We start from the raw sequence: 22416 nt of genomic DNA, 5'->3' as shown, positions 1-22416 counted from the left end.
TGGGGTTGGTCGAGGCAAACTATTATATTTAGAATAGATAAACTACAAGGCCCCACTTCATAGCACAGGGAACTATATCCAGTCTCCTGGAATAAATTGTAATGGAAAAGAATATTAAAGAATGTGTAAATGTGTGAAACTGAGTCACTTTGCTCTACAGCAGAGATGGGCACAACATTGTAAATCAACTGTACTTCAATTAAAAAAATTTAAATTTTAACAAAGGGAAAAAGTACTCTCCCAAAAAACATAAAGATTTGTAATACGGGGAAAAGAAATGCGTGATTTTTAAAAGGTGGTCCCTGATTCTAATCATCAAAGTCAGTTTGGCACTTGATAGAACTAATTTTCACTGTGTATTTGATATGGCAGCAGGTTTTTTATTTTCGCCCTCAGAGTGATAAGAGAAGGTACATTGAAACTATGATAATGTTAATAGATCAAATTAGTTTTTTTAGAAAGCTTTGTTCTTCTCTTGTTCATAAATCAGTGCTGGCCCGTAACTCTGGATATTATGGCTGTGCATTTTATTGACTTTTCTTCTATCTCTGGAAATACTTGTATAAATAACTCAAGAGAGAAAGGTATGTGATCTGGGGGGAACATTGGCACTGTTAACCAAATCCTGTCAGAAAACCTTTGTGAAAATCATTGTATTCTTTGTAGAAACCCTCATTACTTTAGCATTGGCCCACATAGAAGACAGACAAGTAGGCCAAAATCCAAGTAGGATAGAAGGGAGCAATTACCATCTGTAGTGCTGGAGAGGGTGTGGGAGGGTGCTTTAAATGTCAGTACAAATACTTCCTTGAATGAGCATTTGGAGAAGATATGGCTTAAATGTGGTGAGTATGTCCTGTGGATGTGTATGCATTATTTTAGCCCCTCTAATGAGAAAGAGACTTGTTTTCAGATAAGAAAGATGGGCATACAGACTCTCAAAGTGTTTCTTCATCACTATGGCAGTGAACCTTTGACAAATAATTACTTAACATCCATTCCATTTTCTGGGGCAGCTGAGGGCAGTTATCAAATCTGGCCTGTAATAAAGTAATCAACAGTATTTAACAGGCTAACTTACCAGATAAACCAGTAATGCTAACTGGATTTACTTTCTCTGAACTGATTCTCTGTTTATACAATAAGAGGAGAAATGAAATGGGGGCACAGTGTGATCTGATATGGGAGGTTGTAATATAAAGTTTGTCTTCACAGAACACAAGAATCAGTGACCAGTCACTTAGAAGCAGGAGAGGAGTCCTTCTGATGCCTAATAAGTCACTCATGTGTATATATAATAGGAGTTTCAATCTAGGATAAATCCACTATGGAAATCAGACAGTGTCTAGAAAAAAATTGGAGGTTTTGCTGTTTTTGAGAATTTATATGCAGTATAGTAGTAGGACATTATTTTTCTTTTTTGGGAGGAGGACCTTTTGCATTTCTCTTTTTTTAAATTAGTTTATTTATTTTTGGTTGTACTGGGTCTTCATTGCTACCCATAGGCTTTCTCTAGTTGGGGTGAGAGAGGGCTGCTCTTCGTTGTGGTGCACTGGCTTCTAATTGCTGTGGCTTCTCTTGTTGCAGAGCACAGGCTCTAGGTGTGTGGGCTTCTGTAGTTTCAACACATAGGCTTAGAAGTTGTGGCGCATGGGCCCAGGTGCTCTGAGGTATGTGGAATCCTCCTGGACCAGGGATCGAACCCATGTCCTCTGCATTGGCAGGCTGACTCCCATGCACTATATCACCAGGGAAGTCCCAGTACGCTTTAACAAGTCCCAGGACATACATACAAAAAAAGCAGCTAAGTAAACTTCAAGAGAGCCTAAAAGTCCAGATTACTTGGAAATTTAGATGTCAGGTGTTTTTAAAAGTGGGGAATGAAAGCTAATTCAAATAAAGTTGGGCTCGTGAAAATAAAAATGGAGAAAAGATACTGAGAAAAACATGAAAACAGTAAGACTTTCTAGCACACTAACATTCACTCATGAATTAGCCATTAGGTCAGGAATTGCTCGTTAATGTACCATCTCTTTAAAGCCAGACGAAGTGACAAATGGAGTAAATATTTCAGTTTCATGGTGATGGGAATGAACACTTAGGAAGTAGGATTAAAGATTAAGAAGGAAGAAGTGAGTATTCCTGCTTTACTTAAATACACTCAAACCTTACCCTTAGCATGTGCTCTTTAGTTCCTGTTCCTAGAAGAGGAGCTGCAAGTAATGCCTTTGTCCTAGGTACTGTCAGTTTTCAAGGTTCCCAATGACAAAATGCCACATCTCTTTGGGATCCAGGATTGCCGTGACGATAGTTCAGTCCCCACCACCTCTCAGAGCCATTCCCAGAAGCATCTGTAAGGGTTCCTGTCTGTCTGCTGCCATGAAAGATTAGGAATGAAGGCTTTGAGGAGTGGAAACTAAGTACTGAGCACGGTCTTCCTTTCTGGCCTGGGATAACTGTGCTCCTCCCCAACTGTCAACTTTCAATTTCTCATGAGAATAGATAATTCCAAAATATAACCGGAAATACTTCCTACTTGGCTTTGAGATTTATCGTATTGCTTTACAATCTCAAAATCTTTATTCTTTCTTTCAAAATTATATTTTTGCTTAGAATGATAATGCTAGGCAAATCATGGAATTGTTGTTTTAGTTGCTAAGTCATGTCCAGCCCTCTTGTGACCCCATGGACTGTAGACCACCAGGCTCCTCACTCCATGGGCTTTCCAAGGCAAGAATACTAGAATGGGTTGCCATTTCCTTCTCCAGGGGTCTTCCTGACCCAGGTATTGAACCTGCGTCTCCTGCATTGCAGTCGGATTCTTTACCACTGAGCCACCTGGGAAGCCCAAATCATATAATTACTGGGCCCTAGTTTTTTAATCTATGTAATTTATAACAGAAAACAATTTAAAAATGACAGAAATGTCTAACACTAGAGAAAGGAAGAGCTGGTTCACATAATTAGTAATCCTTAAAAACTGTGATAACATGAAAAATGCTTATGTCAAAATATTAAGTGAAAAAAATCAGGATACAAAGTTGTGCATATAATTTGATTACATTAAACGGATGTAAAGCCTAGCAAAAAAGAGTATAAGAAGAACACATAGTAATTTTCTATAGTGAGTGAATATTAAAAAAAAAAAAAACCCTCCTAAAAGTTTCTTGCTTGTGTAAAGAATGATACTGAACTTGTTTTGTCTCTCCAGGCCTTCAGCCCCTTCTTGCTCTCTGACTGAATTGAAAGTGGTGGAGGGAGACTCCCCAGGTGGTCCAGTGGATGCGACTCTACATTCCCGATATAGGGGGCCCAGGTTAAATCACTCGTGTGGGAGCTAGATCCCACTTTACCATCTGAGCCACCTGGGAAGCCCCTAGATCCCACATAACACAACTAAGAGTTTGCATGCTGCACCTAAGGCCCGGCACAGCCAAGTAAATTTTATTTTAAGTGGAGGGAGAATGATGGCAGGGACCAGGAAGCTCCTGTGTTTCCTAACTCAGGTGTTACGAACCAAACAGCAGTGCAGTTCCCTAGGATAATGAATTTGCTTGTATATATTTGAAAGGTGACCATAGAGCTCTTATACTGCTTTCTCAGACTTTTCTTTGGTGCTTGTTGATGAATAGTTTTGACCCTTAGGGTCTCTTTTGGTGCTTGCTGATAGATGGTTTTGTATTTCTGCATCCCACAGCAGATTAGAGGATGTTCCACGCGGTTAATGGTTTCTGCAGCCCAGTGGTGGTTCCTGCTAGGAAATGGTTATCATCTCAGAGGGGCCTTTCTGGGGGTGGCTCTCAGAACGTGTGAGATATGTATTTGTCATCCAGGCATCCTCTCATTGTCAGGGAGATGGGGGATGGTAGATCAGCTGTACTTCCTGTTACTTGTCAGCCTTTTGCACTCATATTCCTGTGCCGGGGATTACGGGGACAAAGCTTGGTGGTGGTGGTTGTTGTTTGAAACAGTGGGGGCAATGGTTGAACATAGTATTTCTCATCAGCTCTTATTTTCAAAATTAAAATATTGTGCTCAAATGGCTGTTTTGGTTACCCCAGCCCAGGGCTTGCTCCTGGTCATGGTGGTTATTCTTTCAAGATTACTGTCTTTGTTTCTCCTTCCTTCGCTGCTTTTTTTTTTTTTTTTTAAATGTCTGTGCTGAGTCTTTGTTGCTGCTTGGGCTTTCTCTAGTTGTGGTGAGTGAGGGCTGCTCTCTAGTTGCGGCACACAGGCTTCCCATCGCGCTGGCGTCTCTGGCTGCGGAGCACAGATTCTAGGCACCCAGGCTTTAGTAGCTGTGGCATGTGGTTCAATAGTTGTGGTGCTCAGGTGTAGTTGCTCCTTGCATGTGGAGTCTTCCCAGACCAGGGATGGAAGCCATGTCTCCTGCACCGGCAGGCAGATTCTTTACCACTGAGCCACCGGGGAAGCCCCTTCACTGCTTAATATCCCTGATATGCTAAGATTGTTGTGCAAAGAACATTTAAATGCCTTCAAGTATTATAGGAATGTTAGCAAAATACCTTAAAGTGTTAAGTTTCAGGGACCTGTGATCTCCTTAATTACACAGTCTTGCTCCTGAAAGACCTTAGAGTCTCAATAGTAAGACACTGAGCATCGTTTAAACAATAATCAGAAAATTATAAAATCCTAAAAGGAATGGCTATTTTCAGGTGGGCATATCCCAGATACATTCTGTATTTTATAACCAGCCTCCTTCATTACACATTAACCAAAAGGAAAACAGGAAAAGGGGGTTGGTATGGCAAAGACTGTCCTGAGATTATATTATTTTACATGTCACGTTTAATAGCGAGAACATTGTTAAACTACAGCTGAGCATAATCATGGCCTAGTTGGTAAGCAGTTTTCTGCATCCAAGCAGGCGATGTTTGTGAAGGACACCAGGCATTTCCACTCCCAGGAGACCTCCTTAACCTTCCTGGTGACCAGAAGCCATGTTAGAGTTAGAGAACACCGGTCAGGGTTGTTGTGCTCCAGGGTGCCCTCAGAACACCCTATACCCGAAATCTGAAGGAAGGCAGATTAGGTAACTCTGAAGTGTCTCTTGCTGCCATAGAAATAGCCATTTTCACACCAACAGGATACTTGTATCCATATAGAAGGTAGAAAACACAAAACTTCAGTAAGTTAGGTTTTCATGTTGAAAAATGTTTTATGAGTATAATTAAAAACTCATTGTCTTCTCAGGATTAAATGTAAAATACACCTCTCTCTAGGGCCGGGTACTTCACAGGCATCGTGGCCAAGTGGCCAAGTGTACTTTACCTCGGCAAAGGCGGGGTCTTTGTCACATGCCGTTGTCATCGTGTTCCCTCTGTCAAATCACTCCTTGGTATTCAGCTGTGGGTGTAGCAAGAAATGGAAACTAAGCTCCAGGGACCTGGCCTGTCTGGATCACTGCCCTGTGCCCCACCTTATGGCACAGTGCCTGACCCATTGTTGCCCTCACAGATACTGGGGAATGAATGAGGAAAGAACTCTGGTGACTGGGTATCATGCCATTAAATGGGGGTGAGGGAACACAGGAGAAGGAAAGGAAAGATAAATTTGGGTTGGAAGAAGCTGATAGGTTGGTACAGAGCCAATTGGGAACGTTTGCATGGAGGTCAGAGTGAAATTGAAGGATTAGATGACATTGCTCTGTGAGAGAGTAGGGATGGGGATGGACTTTTCAGGTCGATGTCAGTCTAGAACTTGCTGTTAAAGCAGTCTCAGAAAAATAGTCATCTTGTTATTGCCAGACTTTCAGAAGCAATATTTAATATAACTGGTAGCAAAGTACTTTTTCTGACTGTAACCATCAGCTGAAACTAACTTTCAGACCAGGTGGTGATCCAGATACCTCTGTGGGTGTTGGTTAAATTTACGTCGCCTTCATGACTCAATTTTAGCTGACCTTTTTGTACACTGGGTAGTTATACCTCATTAGACAGGTCATTAGGCCTTTCATTAATGTCCCTCCTAGGACACTGTGTGAGGGCAAACGAAGAGACTGGGACCTGGCGTCTTTGGCTAGGTCTGGGTATGCTCTCTCAATATCAGGTGGCTGCTTAACTATTTACCTCCATGTCAGCTTGCAGAGTTGGGGGAGTAGCCTTTCTTTCCTTTGTCGTGTTTTTTGCAGTCAGTAAGAAGGCAGCAACGTCTGTGTCACTGAGTCTGTGTAAGACACTTAAACAAACTGTAGGAAAATGAAACCTTCCCCACAGGATCTTTGGATTTTTTGAGATCCAGGGACCAAAGCATTTATCATAACTCCTTTGTAAAACTCAATACCTGTTTGTTTAGTTAGACTTTTTATTTTTCAGTGGAAACATAAATGTAGGTAAAGACATACTTTCTCTTTTATCTGAAAGCAGCCCTGCAGAAAGCATGTTACGCTTCCAGACTGGAAGTACAAGTTGGTTCATGGGGAGCTCTGACTGTACCGCAGGTAGTCCCTCGGCTGTGAAAATGCAGCTCGGAACTCAGGCTGCAGACTCCCCCCCGGCTCCTGCCTGAGCTCCAGTGCTGAGGTGTGGTTGTCTTTCCTCTTTGGGTCCAGCTCTATTGGCCATGCAACGACAGTGTGTCTACCAGAGTGGCTCAGTTCCAGGTGTTGGGGGGTGGCCCAGAAGGCGGTCTCTTTCTTCTTAGTACATGGCTGATGTTGATAACTGCATGAAAGGCTACTTATTTCCCCCACCAAATTCCTGGGTTTTGCAAAATGAGAATTAAACTTAACATTTACCTTTACATTTTAATTTTGTCTCCTTTTAGTGTGCTCATGAATTATGCTCTTATGTTGTAAATCTAGATCTCTTTGCAACTGGATGTTAACATCATGGTAGGAACCCCGCTCCTAGGGTGATGGTTATCATATCAGTTTCGGAGCATCATTCAAAGAAGCTTGTATGCAGGGAATTCCCTGGCAGTCCAGTGGTTAGAACTTGTTGCTTTCACTTCCAAGGCCCAAGTTCAATCCTTGGTTGGGGAACTAAGATTCCACAAGCCCCCAGCCTTGCCAAAAAAAATCAAGCTTATACTCTTTAAGATTTTAAAACGTATTTTATTTAAAATAGGCAGGAGAAGAAGGACTTGAGCAGGAAAAGCTGTTGCCTTCTCGTTGGTGCAGCTGCCACACAGGCTTTGACCTGACTTCTTGATTTGTGCGTTCTCACGCTTACTCATTCCTCAGTCTTCACTCAGCACCCACCCAGTGTCGGGCGCTGCTCTGTCCTGGTGATAGCAGTGTGTGAGACAGGCGGCCTCCTGACATCATGACAGACCCCAGTGGAGTGTGATGGGCACTGTGAAAGAGCTCAGGCACAGCTTCTGTGAAGAAGCGGTGTTTAAGTGGAGACTTAACAGATCTGAGAAGGAGTTATCCTGAGGAAATAAAAAGAAAAAAGTATTGCAGGCAGAGCAAATAGTTTGGACCAGAATCTCAGAGCAAAACTGAAGGAGTTAGATGTGGTAGCTGCCAGCATGCTGAGTGCAGTGTAAGGGGAAAGTGGTAAGGTGGAGAGATGGGGAAAGGTCCAACCCACGCTGGGGAGAGCCCATCAGGGAATCGGCTTTATCCTAGAGAGGCTAGGGGAAGAAATGGCCAGTTCAGGAGAACCATCTGGTTCATGGAACCAGAGCAGTGGATGGAAATCAAGGGACATTCGGATGTCCAGTTGGTGGGACATAGGGGTAGACTGGCCATGGGGACAGGAAAGCTTCACTGCAGCTAGAGTGATTCCTTATGAGATGGTCAGGTTGGAATCACCATCACCATCACTTGAGTCCACTATCACTTCCTTTCCCTTCATGATTGTTGGCATTTGACTGAACATAGCCCCTACGTGCTAGGTCATTGGGATCCTGCAAGGCTTGACATACAGTCAAGCATGACATACATACATGCTTCTGTTAGAGGGAGGAAGCTTGACTACAAGGGGACTGAGCTAACAGATAAGCATGAGTCACATTATGTGAGGAGGTGGGGTAGTTGGAGAGACAGTTCTGGGTTGCAGGCACCCTCTTGACAGGTCAAGTTGTAGTTTAAGACTGAGAGCCTCAGCTCATTTTCCTAATCCCAGTTGGCAGGCAGAGCTATTCTGTTATATGATGCTTTCTTTCCTAAACCATTAAACCAGATTCTGTCTCAAACTATTTAATTATTAGCATAAGTACGCTCTTTATTACATTTGTGAACATACCCCAAGATCATACAGAATTACTTACAGTTTTGATGAGTTCAGTATATATATCTTGGCTTATTGATTAACTATACAGGAGCAAGGTCTGGAATCTTTTGGCCTTTTTCCAGCAAATATTTATTGAGCACCCACTACATATTAGGCCTTGTTCTAGAAACTTGGGGATACAACAGTGCACAAAACAGGCAAAAAATTCCCTTTTCTCAAGGAGCATGCATTCTAGGAGGCATGGTAGGAGGAGACCAACAATGGGAGGATAAACCTGTTTCTAATAAGACAGCATTTGAGTAGAGACCTGAAAGAAGTGAGGGAATGTGTAGACCCAGTGGATCTCGTCTGTACAGTAGAGGGAACCGCCAGCACAGAGACCCTGAGACAAAGATGTACCTGGAATGTTTGCGATACACACAGCAGTGAACCATGATGACCGGAGTAGAGTGAGCAAGGGAAAGAGAAATAGGATATAAAGTCAAAAAGAGGATGGGGGCAGACAGGCCTTTTGTAGGTCAGAGGAAGAACCTTGGCTTTTATGCTAAAGTGAAAGTGAAAGTCACTCAGTCGTGTCTGACTCTTTGTGACCCCATGGACTATACATTCCATGGAATTTTCCGGGCCAGAATACTGGAGTGTGTATCCTTTCCCTCCTCCAGGGGATCTTCCCAACCCAGGGATTGAACCCAGGTCTCCTGCATTGCAGGCAAATTCTTTACCAGCAGAGTCACGAGAAGCCCAAGAATACTGGAGTGGGTAGCCTGGTGCTTCTCCAGCGGATCTTCCTGACCCAGGAAGAGATGCAAAGCCTATGCAGCCTTTGGGCAGAGGAGTGGCTTGATCTGACTTATATTTTAATGGCGTCACCCTCAGTGCTGTATGAGAGTAGACTGGGGGTATAGTACGAGAAGGGGCAGGGTAGAATCTGGGAGACCAGGTGGGCGCTCACAGCAGCACAGGTGCGAGGACAGTGACTTGAATTAAGGCAGTGGCAACAGAGTAGTGGGAAGTGCTCAGATTCAGGGTGTGTTTTGAAGAGAGACAGCCACTAAGACATGTTTTTATGGATCGGATGAGAAGTATGAGAAAAAGAAGGATCAAAGATTACTCCAAGGTTTTGATTTAAACAGCTGGAAAACTTGTGTTACCAGTTTCTGTGGGGAACAGTGAGTTTGGTGGGGAGAAACATCAGGAGTTTAGTTCTGGACACCAAATCGAAATGTACGTCAGATAGGTGGTTGTTTATATTAGTCTGAAGCTCAAGGAAGAGGACCTGGCTGGCAGCTTTGAAAGTCATCAGAGAATAGATCGTGTTTAGAGCCATGAGTGAATATGAATAGACTCATCAGTCTTGAGGCAAGAGCCCTGGTTACCGCAGTCATCATCACAGGGAACAAGCAGAGAAATGGCCAGAGAGGTAGGAAGAAACACAGCCAGTGTCACAGTCTGCTTCAGAATTAGGTTGGGAATTTCCTTGGTGGTCCAGTGGTTAGGACCCTGTGCTTTCAGTGCTGAGGGCATGGGTTCAATCCGTGGTTGGGGGAGTAAGATCCTGCGAGCTGTGTGGCCCGACAAACAAAGTTAGACTGAGGACCCAACTCACTTAATTAGGGTCCTGGCCTCATCGCTGGCCACAGTGCTTTATTTTAGAGTATTTTACATTAAGATACAATTACTGAAGAAATTCATCCACAGAAAAGTCTAATTCCCAAACAAGTCCCTTGACCCTGGCACCTGGGAATGTGTCTGAGAGGGCAGAGGCCCGCCGCCAAGTCTGTCGAGGGTGCCCTGAGGCTGCCCCGCTGGGGAATTCCAGCCATGGGCTGGTTCTGGGGTGTGGTGGGGATGGAAGCTGAGCTTGGGCTTCCTACCCATGTGATGTGCCAACCTGTTGCCCAACCTGTCCAGCCTTAGCCACAACCTGTTACACATTATTTCTCACTTACAGCCATCCTTCCTTGGCTTGCCTACAGCAATACCGGAGAAGAACCCCTCTTTCAGCCCTCACTTCCTGAGTATGAGTTGTTCATGAGTGGTGAGGACATGCCTAACCCCAGCAGCTCAGCAGCTTGCCTAGTGTGATGTTGGCTGTGGGAAAGGGCAACTTTCTGATCCTCAGCAAGTGCCCACACTTACTAGATCATTGGCCTCTGCTTGGCTTCAGTCATTGTCTTTATACAGTCCTCCCTCGGTGTCTGGGAGGGGTGGGGTTGGTTCCAAGACCCCTTGGGGTTCCAAAATCCACAGATGCTCAAAGTGTTGGTCGTTTTTGTGTCCAACTCTTTGCAACCCCATGGTCGGTAGCCCAATGGGCTCTTCTGTCCATGGGATTCTCCAGACGAGAATACTGGAGAGGGTTGCCATTCTCTTCTCCAGGGGATCTTCCTGACCCAGGGATCAAACGCGGGTCTCCTGCATTGTAGGCAGATTCTTGACTGTCTGAACCACTAGGACATAGAAAAAGTGCTCAACGGATGCTCAAGCCCCTCATATAAAATGGCATATGACATACACTTATCCTCTTGTATACTTTGTCATCCCTAAATTACTTACAACATCTAATACAGTCCAAATAGTTGTAAATACAATGTAAAGCTATGTGAATAGTCACTGGTGTGCAAACAGCTTCAAGTTTTGTGTTTAAAGGAAAGAGACTTAATTCATATACGTCCATTTAATTTGATTATAGATGTAAATCCACATGGTACAAATAGGTTGTTCTATATCCTCAGCCATAACTTACAGTGATTAAAAATTGATGTATAATTTACATACAATTAAATATACAGATCCTAAGTATCCAACGTGATGAATTGTGACAAATATAACCACAGTGCAACGCAAGATATAGAATATTTCCATCCTCATTCGTTTCCTTGTGCCCTTTTCTCGTCAGTTCCACACATCCTTGCTCCACCTCCCGACCCACCAACCATCCCACTATCACTTTTGAATCCTGTTGCTAATAAGTAAGTTTGCCTGTACTTCAAGTAAATGAGATCCTACAGTAAGGAGTGTTTTTTTTGGTGTGTGTGCCTAACGTCTTTCACTCAAAGTAATATTTTTAAGATTCATGCATGTGGTTGCATGCATTAGTAGTTCATTAATTTTTGCTGCTTTTTTCTGTATTTCATTGTATGAGACCATACCATAATTTATTTATCTAATCTCCTATTCCTAAGCATTTGGGTTTATTTCCAATTTAGGGCTAAGATGAATAAGGTGCTGAGAATATTTTGTGTAAGTTTTTTGTGGACATATGTTTTCATTTTCTTGGGTAAGTATCTACAAATGGAGTTGTTGTGTCATTGAGTTGATGTATCTTTAACTTTATAAGAAAACGTCAATTTTCCGAAGTGACTGTACTATTTCACACTGGCCTGGCACTAACAACGTGTGAGAGTTCTGTCCCTCCATATCCTCTCCAGATTTGGGATTGTTAGTCTCTTCCCTCTCTGTTGTTTTACCTTTTCCCTTCTAGCAAGGTTTGGTTTTAGTTTGCATGTCCCTGATGCCTAGTGATATGGAGCGCCTTTTCACATGCGTATTGGCTGTTTTTGTATCTTTGGTGTGACTCAATCTAATCTCTTGACATTTTTAGAAAATCAAGTTCTTTTGTGTGTGTCTTCTTTTTCTTTTGTGACTGCCACAGGAATGTGGGATCTTAATTCCCTGACCAGGGATCAAACCCATGCCCCCTGCAGTGAAACCATGGCGTCCTCACCACCTGACCACCAGGGAAGTCCCCGTGTTTTTTTTTTCCTGGACCCAGTGTACTCTCTTTATTAATTTATATTTTTATAATATTTTACCAAAAGATCACAACAGTAAAAATAAAGGGATAGTGAAAATCATTTAGAAGTTTTTCATAGTAAGCTCAAATTTGTAGTTCTTACTTTCATGATTTTAATGTTTTATATATATATATATATGCCTACAATGGAAAACATCTTTTACTTTATTTTTTAAGAGGGTTTTATATATACACATATATGTATGTTTTTAAATTTATTTATTTTTTAATTGAAGGATAATTGCTTTGCAGAATTTTGTTGTTTTCTGTCAAACCTCAATATGAATCACCCATAGGTGTATATTTATCCCCTCCCTTTTGAACCTCTCTCTCATCTCCCTCCCCATCCCACCCCTCTAGGTTGATTCCCCTGTTTGAGTTTCCTGAGACATAACAGCAAATTCCCATTGGCTATCTATTTTATGTATGGTAATGTAAGTTTCCATGTTACTCTCCCCATACATCTCACCCTCTCCTCCCCTCTCCCCACGTCCATAAGTCTGTTCTCTATGTCTGTTTCTCTATTACTGCCCTGCAAATAAATTATTCAGTACCATTTTTTCTAGATTCTGTATATATGTGTTTTTGTAATGAGCAGAAATTCTTTTAACATTTTGAAATACAGTTTATTAGTGGGTTAGGGCTTTGTGTGTTCTGTCTAAGAAATCTTTACGTATCCTGTGATCTTGAAAATATTCTCTGACATGTTTTTCTAGAAGCTTTGTGTGTGGTGGGTGCATACTCGGTCGTGTCTGACTCTTTGCCACCCCATGAACTGTAGCCCGCCAGGTTCCTCTCTCCATGTAATTTTCCGGGCAAGAATACCGGAGTGAGTTGCCATTTCCTACTCCAGGGGTTTTTCCTGACCCAGGGATAGAACTCTCATCTCTGGTGTCTCCTGCATTGAGAGGTGGATTCTTTACCACTAGCACCACCTGAGAACCCCAGAAGCTCTGTGGTTCTGGCTTTTACGTTTAGGTCTTTGATTCATTTTGGATTAATTTTTGTGTACACAGTGAGAAAAGAAGGGTCAAGGGTTTTTGTTTGCCATGTGCTGGGCTTAGTCGCTCAGTCTTGTCCGACTCTTTGTGACCCCATGGGCTGTAGCCCGCCAGGCTCCTCTGTCCATGGGGCTTCTCCAGGCAAGAGTACTGGAGTGGATTGCCATACCCTCCTCCAGGGGATCTTCCCAACCCAGGGATTGAACCCAGGTCTCCTGCATTGCAGGCAGATTCTTTACCATCTGAGCCATCAGGGAAGCTCAAGAATACTGGAGTGGGTAGCCTACCCCTTCTCCAGGGGATCTTCCTGACCCAGGAATCAAACCTGAGTCTCCTGCATTGCAGGTGGATTCTTTACCAGCTGAGCTACCAGGGAAGCCCATATGGATATCCAATTGTTACACCATTTTTTAAAAAGAGTTTTCTTTCCCCATTGAATTGATATAATACTTGGGCTGAAAATCGGTTGACTGCATTTGTGTGGCTTGCAGGGTAAATATACTATTACAAGGCAGTAACTGTCTAGAAATCTCTAATAGCTCTTTTTGAAACCTGACCCTGAAAAAGAGAAAGCATAATTTGTAATTAGAAAATAGTAGTTACAGGGAAAACTATAATAGATAGATTTTTATATAGCTTGGATGGAACCACCCAGGCTCCACCATATGTAAGCTTCTCAATGGCTTGATAATTCTAATGGCATCAGGAAGACAAAATCCCAGAACAAGTAATGACCCTTGAAAAAACCTTCAGTCAGTCAGAAGCATTCTTAAGGGTATACTTGAGTTGTTTTGGATAAATAAAGGATAACATGACATGATAAATAAAGGATAACATGAGAAAACAACATTTCTCAATTCTTCTGTTATAATTCTCCTCTGATCATCAAAGACCTCACTAGAGGAGCAGGCACAGAAAGGTAGACTGCCTCTTTCTCAGTGAGTTTTTTTTTTTTTTCTTTTTTTTTAATTTTTTCAGTGGGTTTTGTCATACATTGACATAAATCAGCAATAGATTTACACGTATTCCCCATCCCGATCCCCGCTCCCACCTCCCTCTCCACCTGATTCCTCTGGGTCTTCCCACTGCACCAGGCTCGAGCACTTGTCTCATGCATCCCACCTGGGCTGGTGATCTGTTTCACCATGGATAATATGCATGCTGTTCTTTCGCAACTCTGGTTCATTTGAATGACGTCCCAAGGGGTGAAGAAAACAAGCAGATTACCTTTGCTATAGCCCCATATCCTGTCAGTAAACTTTGAGGCACTGTGGAGCAGAGGGAGATGAAAGAAGATGGATGAGATGAAACCATTTCTCATTTTCATGAACTTTATATCCTCATCAGTATTTGATATCATATTTTCTGAATTTCACCCATTCCAATAGGTGTGTAGTTGTGATAAATGTTTTAATTTGCATTCCTAATTAATGCAGTTTAATAACTAATCTAATGGCTTGATATGTTGACTTATACTAATTGATTTTAGAATATTGAACCAGTCTTACATTCTCTTGGTCATCATATATTGATGATGCTAATAGCTTATTAAGGATTTGATCCTGTGTTCATGAGGGATGTTGGTCTATAATTTGATGCCATTTTTGGCTTTTTCCTCTCCCCTCATAACCCCAAGTCCTACTGATAGCTTTCTGCTCCATTTCATTCCCTCCATCAGACCCTCCTTATCTCTTATTTTTTTATCTGAACTGGTTCTCGGTGTCTGTGTCCTGAACTCTATTCCACTTACCTCAAAAAAAAATTCAGTGTTTCCCGTTGCTTACTGTTATTAGTTAGGGTCCAGGCAGGAAACAGCCAGCACATTCAGAGAGTTACTGAAACGCCTTTAAGGGAGGGATCATTTATAATGGTGACAGTGGTGAGGGAAGCCTGCGAGGGATGGTGGCGCACCGGGGGACCGGCAGGGACCAGTGGTAGCTGGTACTGGTACCACCTCAAGTGCAGTGAGGGAAGGGCGGGGTACCAGAACCCAGAAAAGTCTGTGGCTGTGGGAAGAGGGATCCTCCTAAGGCATTGACCTTGGTCAAGGATCTCAGCCCCTGCCAGAGCCGCGTCCTGGTGGGGAGAGAGGCAAGTCCTATAACCTTCCTGCTGTGCTCTGATCTCCTGAGATTGGCTGAAGCCAGATGGAAGCCAGAGGGCCTGGAGCCCATGTGATGTAGTCCTTAGAGACCGACCTTCTTATCCATGGGGGGCAGAGCAGAGCAGAGGGGATCAGGTGGCAAAGGTGGGACAGACCAAAGGTACCGAGCATACCCGCCTGTCAACTTCCAAACTCCCTGGATTAGCACTTGTGCCGCCAGCTCTGGCTCCTGCTCCCTTTCTGACTGGTTGCTCCTAAAATAATGACGACTATGTCTTTTCATCTTTTATTCATTACAGCCTTCCTGTTAGGGCCCTCAGTAAAGGTGTGATGTGTGAACAGAGCAGTATTGGTTTGAGTGACGGAGCTGAGGCACGCGGTCGCCAAGCCAGGGAGCAGAAGGAACTTTCCTGGTTCACACTTGTCGCTAAGGATGCAAGAGCTGTTCCACACACACAAGCCTCCATTTTTATGGAGGCTCAGAGAAGCTCGGTAACCTGCTCCAGGTCTCAAAGCGGCTTGTGGCAGGTCTGTTACACAAAGCCAGCTGTGGAGCCCTGGAAAAGTTACCTTGCCTCTCCAAGATTCTGTGCTCCTCATCTGCAAGACAGGGTGGCGTGGCCTCGGAGGGATAATACTGTATATTACACTAAACACTATATATTTTACACTAAACACTGCCTGACCTATTGCACTCACTGCATACTAGCCTAGAATATTATCTTCCTATTCCTATATGCTTTTGAAGAGGAGATATCTAAGTCAGTCATACATAGCTTTAAAAAAAAAAATCCATGTAGTGACTTACGATGTGCCAGCTCCTATTTTGTTTATTTTCATAAAGATGTTACCTGTTTATTTTTAGTGGAGGATACTTGCTTTACAGTGTCGTGTTGGTTTCCGCTGTACAGCAACATGAATGAGCCATAGGTGTGCATGTGTCCCCTCCCTCTTGAGCATCCGTCCCACCCCCCACCCCATCTTACCCTCTAGGTTGTCACAGAGCGTCGGGTTGAGCTCCGTGTGTTACATAGCGCCTTCCCACCAGCTATCTGTCTTACATGTGGTGGTGTATGTTTCACTGCGACTATCTCATCCCGCCCTCTTCTTCCTCCCTGCTGTGTCCACAGGTCTGTCCTCTATGTCTGCATCTCTGTTGCTGCCCTGTGAATAGGTTCATCAGTACCATTTTTCTAGATTCCACATATGTGCGTTAATACACGATATTTGTAATTCTCTTTCTAACTCACTTCACTCTGAATAACAGGCTCTAGGTTCATCCACCTGACTAGAACTGACTCAAATTTGCAATTTTTATGGCTTAGCAATAGTCCATTGAATATATGTACCACAACTTCCTTATCCATTCACCTGTCTATTGACATTACGTTGTTTCCATGTTCTGGCTGTTGTAAATAGTGCTGCAATAAACATTAGGGTCCATGTGTCTTTAGAATTCTGGTTTTCCCAAGATATATGCCTAGTAATGGAGTTGCTAAATTATATGGTAGTTTTATTTCCAGTTTTTTTTTTTTTTTAAGAATCTCCACACTGTTCTCCATAGTGTCTGTATCAATTTACATCTCCACCCACAGTGCAAGAGGGCTCCTTTTCTCCACATCCTCGCCAGCATTTATTGTTTATAGGGTTTTTGATGATGGCTAGGCCCTGTTTTAAATGCTTCGCGAATACTGACTCATTTAATCCTTAAGTCCCCTATGAGGTAGATACAATTAACCCCCTTTTACAGATGAGGAAACAGAGACACAGAATGATTAAGAAACTCACCGGACATCACCCAGCTGGTAGGAGATGGAGCCAGGATTTGAGCCCAGGCGAGGCTAGCTGCAGATTCACGCCTCTGACCTGTGTGCTGCCTTCCCTATAACCTGCGGCCTCATTGGAGCGTGCATGGTCAGTCCTGTCAAGGCGCCTTCCCTTCCCTGCTTCTTGCCTGACCAGGCTGTGGTGACTGGAATGCATGTGAGCTCGGCAGGGCTGGGTTCATGGAGATCTTTGGAGGCACATGAAAGGTATGTACAAGGATGTTAGGGGCAAGCAACAAGGCCATGTTAGGAGTGAGAAAGGGTAATCACTGAAATAAATGTGGAAAACCAGCGCTGTCTACTGGAGCAGGAAAACACCCCGTCAAGCCTGCCTAGCTTCATGCCATCTGGCTTCCTCAGAGGCCAGCTCTTGCCCTTCTATTTATTGGTGTTGGTGAAGCTGTCCTTTGACTCACTGTCAATAAAACAGAGGTTATTAACATTTCTTCTAATCCATTCTGTTGTTTTAAGCCACCAGTGCAAATATACACCCAAATATAATTAGAACATGAGAAATGAGATGTGAGAGAGGAGGAAGTGTGCCCTGGGCGTGAATTTAGAGAGGACATGGACATCGTTGCTTTTGGTGGCTTTGTGTCGCTCCCTGGCCCTTAGAGCTGTTGTAATAATGAATGACCCAGAGAACTTAAGCAAGCAGAATCTTACTTATATAGCACTGCAGAGTTTACACTTTCAAGGTCCCAGAATATCCATGACCTGTAAGTAACCCCCCAAAAACCTGTAAATACAGAAAGTGACAAAAATAGCTAAAGGGAATTCAGGACATGAAAATAGTAGAAGGTAGTATGTGACTGACCTGTTTTCTAACTAGAAGGGAAGCCTGTAAGGGCAAGAGAATTATCAGCAAAGATGAAACAGAGGTGGCTGGGAAACCATGGGCATAATAGTAGAAATAGTAGAGTTCAGGGAACGAGACAAAACTCTACAGCCCAGAAAGTTAGAGACAGGAGGAGGCAGGAAGCTGACAGGGGTTTGGGGTCACAGGCAGCTCAAATCTTGCTTATTTCCGTGGTTCACAAAGGCACAGTTGTCTTCAGGTAGGATCAAGCAGTGTAGGATGTTGTACCGTGGGCTCTACAGACAAACCAACCCCTAACAGAGATGGACACTTCACACCGTCCACTTATATCTACAGTAGAAGCAAAAGAAAAGCTGGATCTGAAAATGAAATTAAAACAATTCCATTTAATATAGCATCAAATAAAATAACAGAAGTAAATTTAATAAAAAAGTGTGTAACTTATACCATGAAAACTATAAAATATTGTTTAAATAAATTAGACACCCCATGTTCATGAATCAGAAATCTTAAGATTGTTATGATGAAAACAGTTCCCAAATTGATCTGTAGATTCAAAGCAATCTCTTTCAAAATCCCAGATTGATAAATTGGTCGTAAAACTTACAGGAATGTGCAAGGGTTTCAGAATAGCCAAAATAATATTTCAAAAGAAAAAGTCAGAAGACTCACACTTAGTGATTTCAGAACTTACTGAAGTAATCAAGACAAGGTGATACTGGGGTAAGGACAGACTATAGATCAATGGAATAAAATTCAGTTCAGTTCAGTTACTCAGTCATGTCTGACTCTTTGCGACCCCATGGACTGCAGTATGCCAGGCTTTCCTGTCCATCACCAACTCCCAGAACGTGCTCAAACTCATGTCCATTGAGTCAGTGATAGCATCCAACCATCTCATCCTCTGTTGTCCCCTTCTCCTCCTGCCTTCAATCTTTCCCAGCATCAGGGTCTTTTCCAATGAGTCAGTTCTTTATATCGGGGGACAAAGTATTGGGAGTTTTAGCTTCAACATCAGTTCTTCCAGTGAATATTCAGTACTGATTTCTTTCAGGATTGATTGATTTGATCTCCTTGCAATCCAGGGGACTCTCAAGAGTCTTCTCCAACACCACAGTTCAAAAGCATCAGTTCTTCAGCGTTCAGCTTTCTTTACAGTCCAACTCTCACATCCATACATGACTTTTGGAAAAACCATAGCTTTGACTAGGCAGACCTTTGTTGGTAAAGTAATGTCTCTGCTTTTTAATATGCTGTCTAGGTTGGTCATACCTTTTCTTCCAAGGAGTAAACATCTTTTGATTTCATGGCTGCAGTCACTATCTGCAGTGATTTTGGAACCCCAAAAAGCAAAGTCTGTCACTGTTTACATTGTTTCTCCATCTATTTTCCATGAAGTGATAGGATTGGTTGCCTTAATCTTAGTTTTCTGAATGTTGAGTTTTAAGCCAACATTTTCACTCTCATCTTTCACTTTCATCAAGAGGCTCTTTAGTTCTTCACTTTCTGCCATAAGGGTGGTGACATCTGCATATCTGATATAATCTGCATATCAATAAAATTGAGAGTCCACAAATAAACCCATATATTTATGATCAACTGATTTTCAGTAAAGGTACCAAGGTCATTCTGGCGGAAAAAAATACTTTCTTCAACAATTGGGGCTGGAACAAGTAGATAACCACGTGTCAAAGAATAGTTAGGCCTCTGTACCTCCCAATTCCGTTCTTTCTCCATCCCCTAATTTACTTTGTCTCCATGGTTTTGTCGATTCTGAACATTGTATATAAGTGGAGTCATATATTATATGATCTTCTGTGACTAGCTTCTTTGACTCAGCATAATGTTTTCAAGGTTCATCTGTGTTGTAGCTTGTATCAATACTTCATTAATTGTTGTGGCTGAATAGTACTACTTTATCAGATTTTGCTTACCCATTCAGCAGTTGATGGACATTTGGGTTGTCTCTACTTTTTGGCTGTTATGTTTAATTCTCCTGTGAACATTCATGTACAAACTTACCATGTTAATAAGATCTAAAAGCGGCTCAATGAACAACTGTTCCCCACTGTTTAATTTTCCCAGAAAGAAAAATTACACTCCTCTTCTGTTAACCTGAAGCAATTGTTTTCATTTTGAGTAACTATCTCCAGAACTTTTCCCTGGTTTATAGCTAGTAATTTCACAGATCATTCTTCCTACTAGGTTTTCTAGGTATGTGTTTTGAAATTCATCTTATTTGGAGATAACCCTTGAAAGTGACCCTACACAAAACTAGACCTGTCTTGAGATTTCTGGATCTTGCAGGGCCTTGTAAGTCATTGATGTGTTCAAACAGGAAGGGAGTGATGTGATTCCATTTGCATTTTAGAAAAATCCCTTTGCAGTATGAGGAATGGATGAAGGAAGGAAAGGATGGAAGCAGGAGAGATCAAGTAGAAGGTCGTTGCCTCATCCAGGTGAGTGGCGCCGGGGACTAGCCTAGGGCAGTGGCGGAAGGGCTGTCAGGAAGGGGTGGCTTTAAGAGATGATAAAGAGGGAGGATCATCAAGGCTTGATGATGAGTTACCTGTACAGGTGAGGGAATAAAGAGGTTGCACATGGGTTGAAGAACCGAATTGGTGATGCTGACATGCCATGAAATAGAAAATAGAGGGAGAAAATGTTTGAGAGAAGGTTTATGATAATTATTAAATGCTGACTAGTAGTCTTGCCTCGAGAATCCCACGGACAGAGGAGCCTGGTAGGTTACAGTCCATGGGGTCACAAAGAGTTGGACACGACTGAGCTACTTCACTTCACTTCACTTCATACACCTGACACTTTGTTAGGCACTTATAACCAGATCTTATTTCATCTTCAAAAGACCCCTTGAGCTAAACAGCATTAGACCTGCTTTTCCTATGAAAAACACTGCATTCAGCTCAGAACTGGTGAAGCCAGGATTTTTTTTGTTTGTTTGTTTCCAAATGTTTGTGTTTTGTTTTGTTTTCATTTATTTTTATTAGTTGGAGGCTAGTTACTTTATAATATTGTAGTGGTTTTTGCCATACATTGACATGAATCAGCCATGGATTTACATGTTTTCCCCTTCCTGAGAAGCCAGGATTTGGACCCGTAGATGTATTCACTTTGTGTTCTCACCGTCTTACTTTACTGCTTCTGTTCAGGTTAGTCATGTGGGTTTTGTGGAGCTTAGAATACATGGGTATGTGCAGCTCTGGAGAGAAAGCTGGGCTTGGCTTCAGATTTGGAAGTCATTGGTATACTAATTAAAGCCTGGGACATGAGTAGTAAAAGAACATGTAGAGCAAGAAGAGAAGAGGGCGCCTCTGACAGGATCTCAAGAACCTTAGCATTGAAGGGGCAGGGGAGCCTGAAAGCTGCCCCCAGAAATGACCAGGAAGGTGGGAGGGCATCATGGACGGGGAGGAAGAGCCGTGTGGAGCCCTAGTGCTCACAGCTGGGGAGTGAAGTAGTTAATTACTCTGGATTTACAAAAGGAACGCCCATGACTCTGATTTGTGAGGAGGAGCAAGTGAAGCAATGTTATGTGGATAAAACTAGAACAGCATTTGGATAGCCAGCATTTGGATACAACTTTTCAAAAGTTGTGATTTGTAGCATCAAGATCAAAAAGTAGTCAGATTTTTTTTTTAAAGATATTAGATAGGCTAAGGGACTATTATGTGTTTATAAAATTATTATTTAAAATGATACAGGACTTTGGGAGTTCCCTGGTGGTCCAGTGGTTAGGACTTGGTGCTCGTATTGCTGCAGGCCCCAATTCAATCCCTGGTTGAGAAACTAAGATCCTGCAAGCCATGCAGCACAGCCTAAATACATAAGTAAGCAAAATTTTAAAATAATACTGAAAAATAAATAAAATGGTGCAGGATCTGTGGGAAACAGTATGGCGGTTCCTCGGAAAATTAAAAACAGACTTACCGTGTGATCCAGCAATTCCACCTCTGAGTATCTACCCAAAAGAATTGAAAGCCAAGTCTGGAAGAGATACCTGTATACCCATGTTCATAGCAGCATTATTCACAGTAGCTAATATGTGGAAGCTACCCAGGTATCCATGGACAGGTGAATAGATAAGCAAAATGTGATATATGCATACAATGGAGTATTTTCAACCTCAGAAAAAGGAAGAAATTTTGACATAAGCTACACCGTGGATGAACCTTGAGAACATGCTAAGTGAAATAAGCCAGTCACAAAAGGACCAATGCTTTGTGATTCCACTTTATGAGGTACCTATGCACAGTAGTCAGATTCATAGAGACATGGTGGTTGCCAGGGGCTGGAGGGAAAGGTTGAGATGAGAAGTCACTGTTAATTAACTGTTGAAATGAGAAGTCACTGTTGAAATGAGAAGTCACTCCCTGTTAAGACAGAGTTTCGATTTTGCAAGGTAAAAAGAGTTTTGGAAGTGGGTGATGGTGATGGTTACACAGCTGTATGAAGGTACTTAATTCCACTAAACTGTACACTTAATAATGGCTAACATAGTAAATTTTATGTGTATTTTATCACAATAAAATAAGAATCAAAAGAAAAAAGAAAGTGATGTGACGTAGCCTCATCCCCACAGTCTGATTCAGTGGATCTGGGATCACCAGTGGCCCCACACACAGCTAGAATGGGACCACTGGTTTACCT

The 22416-nt window shown here is 42.5% G+C and overlaps 1 protein-coding gene across 2 annotated transcripts in view; it reads left to right on the top strand.

Annotated features, from left to right (window-relative positions):
- The window catches only part of GFOD2 (Gfo/Idh/MocA-like oxidoreductase domain containing 2), a 39194-nt gene that overhangs the window by 1992 nt on the left and 14786 nt on the right, over positions 1 to 22416 (top strand). Inside the window, exon 2 of one of the 2 annotated variants that reach the window (XM_061138741.1) lies at positions 20120 to 20207. The exons of the other annotated variant lie outside the window; for it this stretch is intronic. The gene's annotated coding sequence lies outside the window, so the exon portion shown is untranslated. The remainder of the gene's footprint in view (positions 1 to 20119; positions 20208 to 22416) is intronic. 2 annotated transcript variants of the gene reach the window in all.

The sequence above is a fragment of the Dama dama genome, chromosome 4, assembly GCF_033118175.1.
Source record: "Dama dama isolate Ldn47 chromosome 4, ASM3311817v1, whole genome shotgun sequence".
NCBI classification, from domain to species: Eukaryota; Metazoa; Chordata; class Mammalia; order Artiodactyla; family Cervidae; genus Dama; species Dama dama.
The sequence above is the reverse complement of the archived record's forward strand: the minus strand, read 5'-3'. Positions and strand labels throughout refer to the sequence as shown.